A 12,295-nucleotide genomic window follows, 5' to 3' on the forward strand; every position below is an offset into this window, starting at 1 on the left:
TACACCAAGAGGAACTTATCCTTGCAATGTGAAGAGCTGCAAAATCTGCATTCACGTAAAGACCACCGACTGGATACAGATCCCACCGCAATGCAGGACTATAAGATTCCCGGGACATTCACATGTTCCTCTTCCAATGTGGTGTACTTAATTTTGTGCACTATATGTCCTATTGGGGTTTCTATGTTGGAGAAACAGGACAGAAACTGAGAGCAAGGACAGGCATATTAAAAGGCAACTTCAAACCACAAAAACAGCGAAGGGTCTGGGTCTTTGATCCACTCCACACAGGACTATATCAGTCACAAGGATTTATGACTTCCAACAAAATTTGAGAAATCTGCTCCAGAGACAGTGAGGGCATCAGGTCTCCTCTGATCTTACATGAATATTGGAACAATAAAACTTTCCCACCACTTAATATCGCCAATGAAGGATTCATACTCAGAGCTCATTTTATTTTTCTTTTACATGTCCTTTTTATTCTGCAGTTTCTGCTCTTCTTGTGTGGATATTTGGGTTTCTTCAGATACTTTCTTATACCATGAAATCAATATTAGGAATTCACTATAATAGCCATCCCCATGTCAAGAGTTCATTTTGTATTGCATATAAAATCGAAATATCTGAATCCATACGTATGCAAAGTGAACACCACAATGTTCCTCATAAAATCAAAGTTTATTATATATACAAAACAATACATACAAAGCTTTGATAAAACCAAAAGGTGCCTCACACTATGAGGGACGCATAGATAGACCTATGCCTGCTGTATGCACATTATACTCGTTTAGTTTATATTATAAACACTATACTGATAACCTTGTGGAGTATTCCCGATCATACAAAGATGACGTACATTTAGCGTGTTAATATCAATGGAATAAATAAGTGAACTCATAAGTTTTGGGTTCAGCTCATTTTTTGTATTTTAGAAAATGTATCCATGTTATGATCATTGGTGTGTGGATATCACCTGATGAATCGGGGGAGAAACGTGTGTCGGGGGTGGAGGGACACTTGACCTGCCACATATGTTTACTCCTAAATAGGACTTATACATATGTGGTAGGTCACGTGTCCCCCCACCCCAACGCACGTTTCACCTCCGCTTCCTTAGGGAACGTGTTGGTGAGGGGGACATCAGTTTGTTAAAAACATAGTGGTGACCAATGGGGGTGAATAGATCAGTCACATGATATAGGTAGAACATGCTTAGCATTGTACCAGGTGTTTGCGGCGCATGGAGCCCTAAAACCGGACTACTATGGAAACGCATGCTGATGGAATTATGCTAAAGTAACGTGACAGTTAGGTGATCAATAAAATACCATATATAAATACACCATTTTTACGATTAGACAAAAGTAAAATATATGATGTGAAGGTACCCAATAAGGGATTGTAAATGTAAAGAGGTGATGAAAAGCCATTTGCAGTATAAAAATACAAAATAATAAAATATAGCATATGAGATAGAAAAAAGGTGAAGAAATAAGGCGTGGGAACGAAGCGTGCAAGGAATAAAGGTAAGGAAGATAAAAGCCTCAATGTGTCATTAAAACACCCATAATAGGGTATTAATTTCAAAAGGGATAAAATATGATAGCAATTAAGTAAACTACTAAGTGAAATGTGTCAGAAAAACAAAATACTGACTGGGACAAAAAAGTAGGAATTAATCCTACCGGTAATTGAGTTTCCAGGAGTCCATCATGACAGCACCATCAGGAGGTAGTCCTTCATATACTTGATAGGGACAGGAACACACAAGAGGTTTAAAGGCCCTCCTCTATGAACCACCACTGATTTTTGAAGTACCGCACCAGGATGGATGCAACTCTATTTTATTTAGAATCTTTCTACATACGTTATCTTCACATAGCAGACAGGAAATTTAGGGGAGGGAATGTAATGGGTGCTGTTATGATGGACTCTTACTCTAATTACTGGTAGGACTGATTCCTACTTCTAGGACGTCCTTCCTGGCAGCACCATCAGGAGAATACTGTAACATCCCTGGCGGCGTGCTTGCATAGTGCATCACCTCTCACTATGCAAGACCGCAATCTTACCTGTCAGTCCAGCCTACTAACCTTGCTCCAGTTCATGCTGTGTGCATGTCTCTTGACTGACTGCTTAGGGCGGCGGCCCGGTTACTTCCTGATTCTTATAGCTGCTGTGGGCACACCCCTAATGCGTCTCCAGCCTATTGCTGTGAGTCACTGGCTATTTAAACCCCCTCCACCCAGTAGGAGGTGCCTGAGCAACACCTTCACTCAGTTTGTCTTTGCAACTGTATTGCCAGGTCCTGTTATCTCTGACTTCTAGTCTGTTTCCGCCACTCTGAGGGCTGCATTCCCAGACCTGTTATCTCTGACTTCTAGTCTGTTTCCGCTACTCTGGGGGCTGTATTCCAAGGCCTGTTACCTGTGACTTCTAGTCTGTTTCTGCCACTCTGGGGCTGTATTCGCAGGCTCGTTCTTGTATCTCATTGCAGTAGCAGTTCCTGTCTGAACTGTATCCTAGTCTGTTATCTGTTTTTCTCTATGTCTGTACATAGACATAGAGCGTAAAGTGGGGGTACTGTAACATCCCTGGCGGCGTGCTTGCATAGTGCACCAACTCCCACTATGCAAGACCGCAATCTTACCTGTCAGTCCAGCCTACTAACCTTGCTCCAGTTCATGCTGTGTGCATGTCTCTTGACTGTCTGCATACCAGCCGTGCTTGTCAGTGCCCACCTGTCTGCATACCAGCCGTACTTGCCAGTACCCACCTGTCTGCATACCAGCCGTACTTGCCAATACCCACCTGCCTGTATGCCAGTCTAACCTGCCTGTTCCTGCATTCCCTGGTGTGGGTCAACAACTGTGACCGGGGTCTGACCTGGAGTCGCACCTGGTCCCTCTGCTCGGTTTCTCCTTGGTCCACTGAGTCGACTAAGCCGCCGTGCGACCTTGGTCGGATCGGGTTGATACTTAGTTACGCCCCTCCAGGCACTCCTCGGTTCATGGTACAGTGGGATCACTAATCAAGCTCATGCCAGTCAGTCCGGGTGCGAGCGTAACAAATACATTCAGGGTGGGACTATTGCTTGGAGGATTTTCCTTGCAAAGGTCATCTTTTGACCTAACAAAATGGCCAATTTATAATGTCTGCAAAAGGTATTAAGACTTGTCCACGTTGCTGCTCTACAGATTTGGTCCACCGAGGCCCTTGCTCGTTCTGCCCATGATGTAGATACTGCTCTGGTTGAATGGGCCCTGATGTCCGAGGGAGCTCTTCCTTCTGAATAGGTCTGACTGATTACCGACTTAATCCATCTTACTAAGGTCGCTTTTGACGTTTTCTTCCCCGCAAACTGAATGAACAGATTGAAATCTATCCGCCAACTTTTTGTGGCCTCTAGGTATTGGAAGACTGCTGTTCTTACATCTAATGAATGGAATGTGAGTTCCAGACTATCCTTATGGTTCTGAAAAGAGGCAGACAAGAATATCTCTTGGGTCATATGAAAGGTGTTTACCACTTTGTGTAAAAGTGCTGAATATAATCTTAGTATGATACAGTCTCCTAGGATTTTTAGATATGGATCTCTGATGGACAATGCCTTTATCTCTCCTATCCGTTTTGCAATAGTTATGGAACCAGAAAAGATGTTTTTAAAAGGAGAGAGATTATAAAGGGCGGTACCTCTCCCTCGCATCAGTTGGTTTACAGAGCAAGAGAGGACCTCCAGGTTATCACAACAAATATCATCATTATCATGCTTATAAGGAACACCCTGTGTTTACACATAAATATCAAACAAGTGTGCTCACCCACACGTAAAGGGAAGGAATACAAGGGTGCTGTCATGAGCTCTGAGAAATCCCGTTACCGGTAAGTAACTACGTCTTTCTCCTTCCCCCATGACAGCTCCACATAGAGAATTTCAGAGAATTATATGTTAAGGAGGGACCACGGCCTCCAGTACCATTGTCTCAAAGGTGAGATCAGAGCAAGAGGCTAGATCCAGCCGATAATGTTTGTAAAAGGTAGAGGGAGATGACCATGTCGCTGCCTTACATATGTGTTCTATGGAAACATCAGATTTTCCCGCCCAGGAGGTCGCCGCTGCTCTTGTTGAGTGAGCTCTTAATCGCTCTGGGACGGCCTTCCCACTCGATGAGTATGCCAGAGAGATGGCCTCCCTTATCCATCTTGCCAGTGTGCCTTTTGAGGCTTTTAGCCCCTTTTGAGGTCCCAGAAAACACACAAAAAAGAGACCTAGCATTCCTACACCCTTGAATGGCTGCCAGGTACTGGACCAGACACATCACGTCTAATGTTGAGAGATATTTTCCCCCCTTGTTTTTGGGATTAGAGCAAAAAGATGGAAGGATAACTTCCTGGGGTCTGTGGAACAGTGACGCCACTTGGGCACATTGTCAAGCCAGACCCAGCCTATGACCCTATTCTCTAGAATTTGCTTAAAGGGAGGGCCTGCAGACAGGGCCTGGATATCGCTAACCTTGCGGGCTGATGTTAATGCCACTAAAAGTGCTGTTTTGAGAGATAAAACCTTTAGAGATGTGCAGTCTAAGGGCTCAAATGGAGGGTTAGTTAAGGCTAAAATAACCAAATTTAAGTCCCAGGGTGGCAATTTTTGACTAGCGATGGGCCTACATCTAGCAGAAGCCTTAATAAACCTAGACACCCAGCTATTTCCTGCCAAATCACGATTGTACAGTGCCCCCAATGCCACAACCCGGACCTTCAGGGTGCTAGGAGCCAAGCCTCACTCTAACCCCTTTTGCAGAAGTTCCAAGATGGCTGCAATAGGAACTCTTTCCTTTAAGCTGGACCTTGAAGTGGAAAGAAACGTTTTCCAGGTTTACCCATAAGCTTTGGTAGTGAGAGGTTTCCTGCTCTGGAGTAGTGTAGAAATTTGATTCGGGTGGGGGGACCTCATCCCTCAGGAGTGCCATCTCAAATTCCAGGCTGTCAAGTGTAAATTTGTTACCTGAAGATGACATACCAGTCACAGGGAGAGAAGATCTGGGACCTCCAGGAGCACCCAGGGGTCGGTGATATACATCATCCTCAGCCAGGGAAACCAAGTCCTCTTTGACCAGAAGGGGGCGATCAGGATTACTTTCGCCCTGTCTTCCCTGATCTTTTTTAGACTGTGATCCCATGGAATCATGAAGGCATCTAGAGCAAAAGGGTTCCCCCCCCCCCCACCGTGGTCTATTGAGAAAAACCTGTCTACCTTCTTGTTCTGACTGTTGGCAAAAAGATCTATGACAGGAAGGCCCCACATTTCTACAATTTGGTTGAATATAGACTGCTTCAGTACCCATTCGCCCTGTTTTAACTGGGTCTGGCTCAGGAAATCTGCCTTGTGATTTTCTACTCCCTTTCTGTGGAATGCTGACAGAGACATAAGATATATTTCTGCTATCCGGAAAAAGTGGCCTGCTACCTCCATCAAAGGACGGGAACGAGTTCCTCCCTGGTGGGTCAAATAGGCCACTACCACCAGGTTGTCTGAAAACACTCTCACATGATGACCCTGAAGAGAATCTAAAAATTCTATCATGGCAAATTTTACTGCTAATAGCTCCTTCATGTTTGAGGACACTAACTTTAGCTCCTCTGTCCAAACCCCCTGAGATATTATGTCTTTCAGATGTGCCCCCACCCACCTGGGGCTTTCATCTGTGGTCAGTACCTGAGCAATCCTGCTCACTAATGGAATACCTCTGGTTAGTTTGTTTACCTTCATCCACCAGCCCAGGGAAAGAAAAGCTTTTGGAGACAGATTTAGCGGACCTTCTAAATGCCCTCCTAGAGAAATTTCTGCTCCTAATATGTCCCACTGCAGATGCCTGGTGTGAATTTGGGACCACTGAACTGCCGGAATGCTGGAGGTCATGGAGCCTAGAAGGGACATAGCCTTCCTCGGAGCCATGGAGGGGTGATCTACCGTTCGTGACATCTGACCCATAATTTTTTGTATTTTCTCCTCTGGCAAGTTTTTTTGAGTCTATCGTGAGCCCCAGAAAGTCCTTCACCTTTTTTGGCTCGGTTTAAATAATCAGAATGTCTTGCTCCCTCAGGTGTGCCATTGCTTCCGCAATCAATTTTGTGAACACCCAAGGAGCAACAGTTAGACCAAATGGGAGGGCTGTGTATTGATAGTTTCTGATTTTCCCCTGTACTGAGACCGCTACTCTGAGGAATTTCTGATAGTATGCGTCTATCAAGTCCAGAACGGTCATAAAAACAATCCGGAAACAGAATTTTTACAGTTGTTTTTATTGTCTCCATCTTGAAGGTCTTTAATAAACCTGTTCAGTTTCTTCAAATTTATGATCGTCCTGAAGGATCTATTCGGTTTCTTTACCAGAATCAAATGGGAAGTAAAATCCTTCTTCTCTTCCCTGGAGGGGAACCTCCTGGAGGACAGCCATGTCTACCAGGCCTAAAACCTCTTGTTCTAGGACTAGTTGCTCCTCGATTGAGGACCACAGGGGAGTCACTATGAAGTTTGGCTTTGGAACTGACAGGAACTGTAATTTTAGGCCCTATTTTATTAGGCCCAGTATCCAGGCACTGCAGGAGATCTTTTCCCAGGCCAGGAGAAAGAGGGATACTCTTCCCCCCACCTGGGAAAAACCTTCATTGGGAAGGCATTCTATTGTCATGGGAGGGACCACTGACCGTAAACCCTCTGCTTTTCTTTTTCCTATCTTCCCACTTACCCTGGTCTCCGGGGGGTCTTCTATGGATACATTTTTTACTCCAAAACGACATTTTACATGAGGGGATAGAGAGGATGGGGAATCGTTTTTTATTATTACCCGCCTTATCGAGTATCATATCATCTAATGTTGGTCCAAACAAAAATTCACGCTCAATCTAGATTTGTTTGAAGGTCTCCCGGCCAACATTGAAGCCAGAGAGCTCGACGGGCCCCGTTTGAGAAAGTTGCAGATCTGGCTGCTAACCGGAGTCGGTGGATGCATCGGACAAAAAAGCAGCAGCCCCTTGCATTAAGGGGATGGTATCTAACACTTTTTCTCTGGATACACTATTCCGGAGCCGAGTTTCTAACTGGTCTAACTATAGCATTAGTGATCAGGCCACGCAGGTTGCTGCTACAGCAGGTTTCAGACCCCTACCAGAGGCTTCCCAGGACCCTTTCAGGAAGGTGTCAGTTTTTTTTATCTAGGGGATCTTTCAATAACGTCATGTCCTCGAAGGGAAGGGTAAATTTTTTTGAAGCTTTGGCAATAGCCACATCTAGCTTCGGGGCTTTCTCCCAGAATGAACACACTGGATCATCAAAGGGGTATTTCCTCTTTGAGAAAGAAAGATTCTCTCTCTCTGGTCTCTTCCATTCTTTCTTAATTAGAGATGGAACTTTCTCATTAAGAGGGAATGACCTATGTTTTTCTGTTCCAGCCCGCCAAACATATCTTGAACTGTTTTCTCTGGACGATGGTCTATCATCACCATAGCCTAGTTAAGGCCATTAGATCTACTATCTGTTTCTTCTACTGGGAAACAATTTAGTCCTCCCCTATCTGCTCAAGATGATGAAGAAGATGAGGATGAATCAGATGAATCCGTATCCCTTTGCTCTCCCTCTTCCGAACTACTAGACCCGTATTCAGAGGATAAATTCTTGGATTTCTTCTGTTTTTTAACCCTATTCTAAAGGTATTCTCTACCTCCGTCTTAATTATAGACCTTAGTTCAGAGGCGAATTTTGGGGTTTCCTCACAAACGGTTTGCTTTATGCATGAATTGCAGAGTTATTTCACACACAAAGCGAGCAGCTCTTCATTGCAGAGTGTACAACTCCTGTGTTTGGTCTTGCTTACGCATTTTACTCCCTGAACAAATGAGAAGAAAGGGGGGCCCTAATTAAAAAAGTGAACTTTCACAAAGATCACTTACCAATCTGACGCAACCTGGGGTACCGGTTTAGAAGGAGGGACCATATCAGATGATGGTTTCCCTCTGGAAGCCAAAAATTCGTCCACCACACTGGAGCTTTTGCTGTGCTGGGTAGATCTGCCAGAACGCCCACAATGAAGGGAAGAATCCTCATGCAGCCGTGTGCCCCGCTGCCTCCACTACTGCGGAATATGATGCTCCTGTGACAGCTCCTCCATGGTTTCCTCCATAGCTACAGGGGACCGCTAGAAACTGCTCAGTGCGCTTCCCTGTGCTTCTTTTAAAGGAGAAGCAGCCTCCAGCATCCCCCCCAGTGCTTTTCCCGGCTTCTGTAGCGGAAATCACTTCCGGTAATTTGAACCCTTCAGGCCGCGTCATCAGGAAGTGCCTCCGGCGCATGCCCACGCATATACAGAGTGGGATGCCTGAAAGCACCACACAAACAGTGTGGTGCGGCAGCTGCGCTCCTTTGCACACCCATGATGGCCTTCTGGACCCAGCGATGGCACTTGAGAACACTGCGCCAGCCGAGGTAGGGGAACCCCGCTGCCTGAATCGGACCCACCTGGAATTATCTTGGTGTGTTCTTTCTTCAGGTACACCCAAAACTGAAGGTTCCCTAAACTAACTGATGGGAGGGAGAGGTACCGCCCTTTTAATCTGTAGGTTTCCTGTTCTTGAAGGGCGGATCTCCTCTCTCCATGGTGCTGTCATGGGGGAAGGAAAAAAGGGAATAAAACACAGCTAGTTTTTGGAGTGGCTATCCCCTGACCACGTTTTAAGCCATATAGCCCGTCTGATGGTATTAGAGAGTGCCCCATTACTTATTGCGAATCAGATTGATTCTGTTGAGGCATCAGCCATAAAACTTGTTGCCATTTTAAGGGAATGGATTCCACAATATCATCTCTGGATGTCTTCTTCCTATGGTGGCCTTCTAACTCATTCACCCGCAGGTTCATGGATCTTGCTACTGAGGTAGCAGCTATATTAGTTATAATAATTGCTGCCGAAGTCTCCCATGTTCTCTTGAGTAGCCCATCTGCCTTCCTGTTCATGGTGTTCATAGGATCCCTCAGACTTGATAAATCCTAGAAATGAATAGATGTCTTTTTCGCTACCCTGGCTATGGGAATGTCAATCTTAAGAACTTCTTCCCATAATTTCAGCTCTTCTGGTTCAAACTGAAGACAAGATCTGAAACTTCTTAGTATAAACCAGTCTCTCCTCTACGATTTCCCATTCCTCTAACATCTAAGCTTTTATGTGTTTATTAACAAGGGAATACTCTATTCCTTCGGGACCTTAAACCGCCCAAATATCTCATCCTGTATTGAGGATGATTGATGGGTCTCCTTCCCTGTCATCGTATTCCTCACTGCCTGGAGGAGTGCATCAGTATCTTTTCTTTTCTGGTAAAATTGGAGTTAAACTTTCACCTTTTCCCTGTTCAGGGTCAGCGTAATATGATAATTTGTCCTCCCCTAAACTAGGCCCCATATCCCATCGCTGTTTTTTCTGCCAAGGTGCAGACTGGGAGGATTGAGGATAAACTAGCTCAGTTACAGAATTTTGAACCTCTTCTCTAATCATGGCCCTCATAATGGTCATGAAGGAGGAGTGCCACCACCTTAGCAATGCACTCCGGCCATAATTGTTTTCCATATGGGTCAGGAAGTTTCATGCTGCATGTGGCACATTTTTTTGCCTTTCTTCTTAGAAACTGAAGGGACCATAAATCTTTTAGAAAGATCCTTATCCTAAAGGGATAAAAGGTTGCAGATAATATAGTGTAGATGCCATATGGAAGACCAGTAAGTGTAATTTAACCTTCAATATCACTCACTTGTCCCAGGGATTCAGTACAGGTATCAGAACTGCCAGTGTTTTGTCGTTACCATTGTTGGCTGCCTCATGGCTCTGATAACTTAGCTCTCCCCAAGGTAAATAAATAGTACCATCTCACCTATCTTCCATCCGTATCGTCAGCCACTCCGGGCACTAGAGGCTTACGCGTCATTCCCTTGTACCCGTAAATTGTCACTGCATGCTGTCATCTTTGGCTGTGAATCTCCTGCCACGCAACCATGGATGGATGTAAGTGAGCCAAAAGCTCCCCTGACGGGGAAGCAGCTAACCCAGGAGTGCCCGCTCAACTGGAAGGCTGAGGGACGCTGGAACACACGCCGGGCGCTAGAGGCTTATGAGTCTCTCCCCTGTAACTGGAAATGCTCACTGTATGCCGTCATCTTCGGCTGTGAATCTTCTGCCGCGCGACCAGGGATGGATGTAAGTGAGTCGAAAGCCCCCCTGACGGGGAAGTGGCTAACCCAGGAGCGCCGGCTCTACTGGAAGGATGAGGGAACTCTTGATCAGCGAGGTTTTGGCCTCCGGACCATGATGCAGGAGGAAGGAGAGGGACAGATTCCCTCCCACCTCTCCTTGGGTCCGGCCATCAGGAGCTCTTGCTCAGTTGACACGTATCTTCTGCGCCAACAGCGCTCCTCCTATGCATCTGTCTCTGAGGGAGGGGCCCCTTAACCTCATGTGTTCCTGTCCCTATCAAGGATATGAAGGACTACCTCCGGATGGAGCTGTCAGGAGGGAAATTCTAGAAAGTAGGAATGTGTAGGAAGGCTGTATATTGAATGTGAATGGATAAATGCATAAAAACTACATCAATATACAAATAATTAAAAATGTGAGTATATAAACACAAGAGTGAATTATCCCCTTATTAACAGTTCGAGAAAGTCTCAATGCTGATCATAAATGATCTTGATGGGCTGTTGATGTAACTGACCTTCCTTTCAGTGGTGCACACAGTGATTCCATAAATACATGGTCCAAAGCTCTTAGTCATGTCCCTATATATTCTAAAGTACAAAAGTTAGAATAAAATATATAAAAACATCCCATCGGCCCAAGATACCTCTACATTACAGAAATGAGACAAACCCAAAACTTATGAGTTCACATATTTATTCCTTTGAAATTAAACACTGACATCCTCCTTCCTCACATGCCCCATGAGGAAAAGAGTGGGCGAAACGCGCGTCGGGGTGGAGGGACACTTGACCTGCCATATATGTTTACTCCTAAGTAGGACTTATACACAGATAATTATGCCATGGTTATCATCATTATCATCTCACACACTAAATGCACGTCATCTTTGTATGATAGGAAATACTTCACAAGGTTATCAGCATAGTGTTTATAACATAAACTAAACGTGTATTATGTGCATATAGCAGGCATAGGTCTATCTGTGCGTCCCTCAAAGTGTGAGAAACCTTTTGGTTTTAACAAAGCTTTGTATATATAATAAACTTTGATTTTATGAGGAATATTGTGGTATTCACTTTGCACGTCTGGCCAATACATATGGGTTCAGACATTTAGATGACACTTTCTTATACCATGCCTGAAGAAGAGACCCAAGTAGTCTTGAAAGCTTGCTAGTTTATTTTGCCATTAAAAGGTTTCATAACTATAAGAGTATTAAAGGAAGTGACACTACTAGTGAGCCATTTAGGATCCATAGTGTATCAACGGTCCACGGACCATCACCAATCCCGGGTTACAAGAGTCCGTTACTACAGTGGGGGAAAAATGTATTTAGGCTGCGTGCCCACGAAGCATTTTCCAAGCGTTTATGCTGCGGAATTTACGCAACGTAAACGCTTAGGAAACGCTTGGTAATCCGCCCCCCATGGTCCCCAATGACAAGCCACAATGTCAATGCCCATGCTGCGCTCAAAAATACACAGCATGTCCATTAATTTTGCGGACACGCAGTGTAATAGCCGCCATTAACTAGCAATGGACCACGTGACATCCGCATCACTACATCTGCACAAGCGGATATCACACGGTTCAATGTGCGGATGGTACCCAGGTCTGGAGGAGAGGAGACTCTTATCCAGACCCAGGTACCATAGAACCTGTTAAAAAAAAGAATTTAAAATAAAAATTATACTCCCCTTCCGATGTCGTCCCGGTGTTATCTCCCCTTCGTCTGGTCTGCTGTATGGGTCGCGGTATTGTGAAGGACCTGGCATGACGTCATTGAGTCATGTGACCTGTCACATGACTCAGTAATGTCACCGCAGGTCCTTCACACCACCGCGAGCAATGGAAGAGACCGGACGTGGCGGAGAAAACACCGGGACGACATCGGAAGGGGAGTATAATTTTTTTTTTTTTTTTAAAACTAACTTGGTCACACTACTATAAATCCAAGCCGGTTGCATGGATTTATATAGTGTGAACAAGTGGTCAAGCACTTTTCCAAGTGATGCTAAAATCGCTTGATAACCCGCATGCAGAAATGCAT

The 12,295-nt window shown here is 44.9% G+C and overlaps 1 protein-coding gene across 1 annotated transcript in view; it reads left to right on the forward strand.

The window, feature by feature from the left end:
* The first annotated feature begins 3,804 nt into the window (after nt 1–3,804).
* The window catches only part of MARVELD3 (MARVEL domain containing 3), a 39,827-nt gene continuing 31,336 nt past the window's right edge, over nt 3,805–12,295 (forward strand). The window contains exon 1 of the mRNA XM_073659803.1: nt 3,805–3,888. The gene's annotated coding sequence lies outside the window, so the exon portion shown is untranslated. The remainder of the gene's footprint in view (nt 3,889–12,295) is intronic.

The sequence above is a fragment of the Phyllobates terribilis genome, unplaced genomic scaffold (genome assembly GCF_046119375.1).
Source record: "Phyllobates terribilis strain yellow unplaced genomic scaffold, ASM4611937v1 Scaffold_14__1_contigs__length_39327217, whole genome shotgun sequence".
In the NCBI taxonomy this organism is placed as follows: domain Eukaryota; kingdom Metazoa; phylum Chordata; class Amphibia; order Anura; family Dendrobatidae; genus Phyllobates; species Phyllobates terribilis.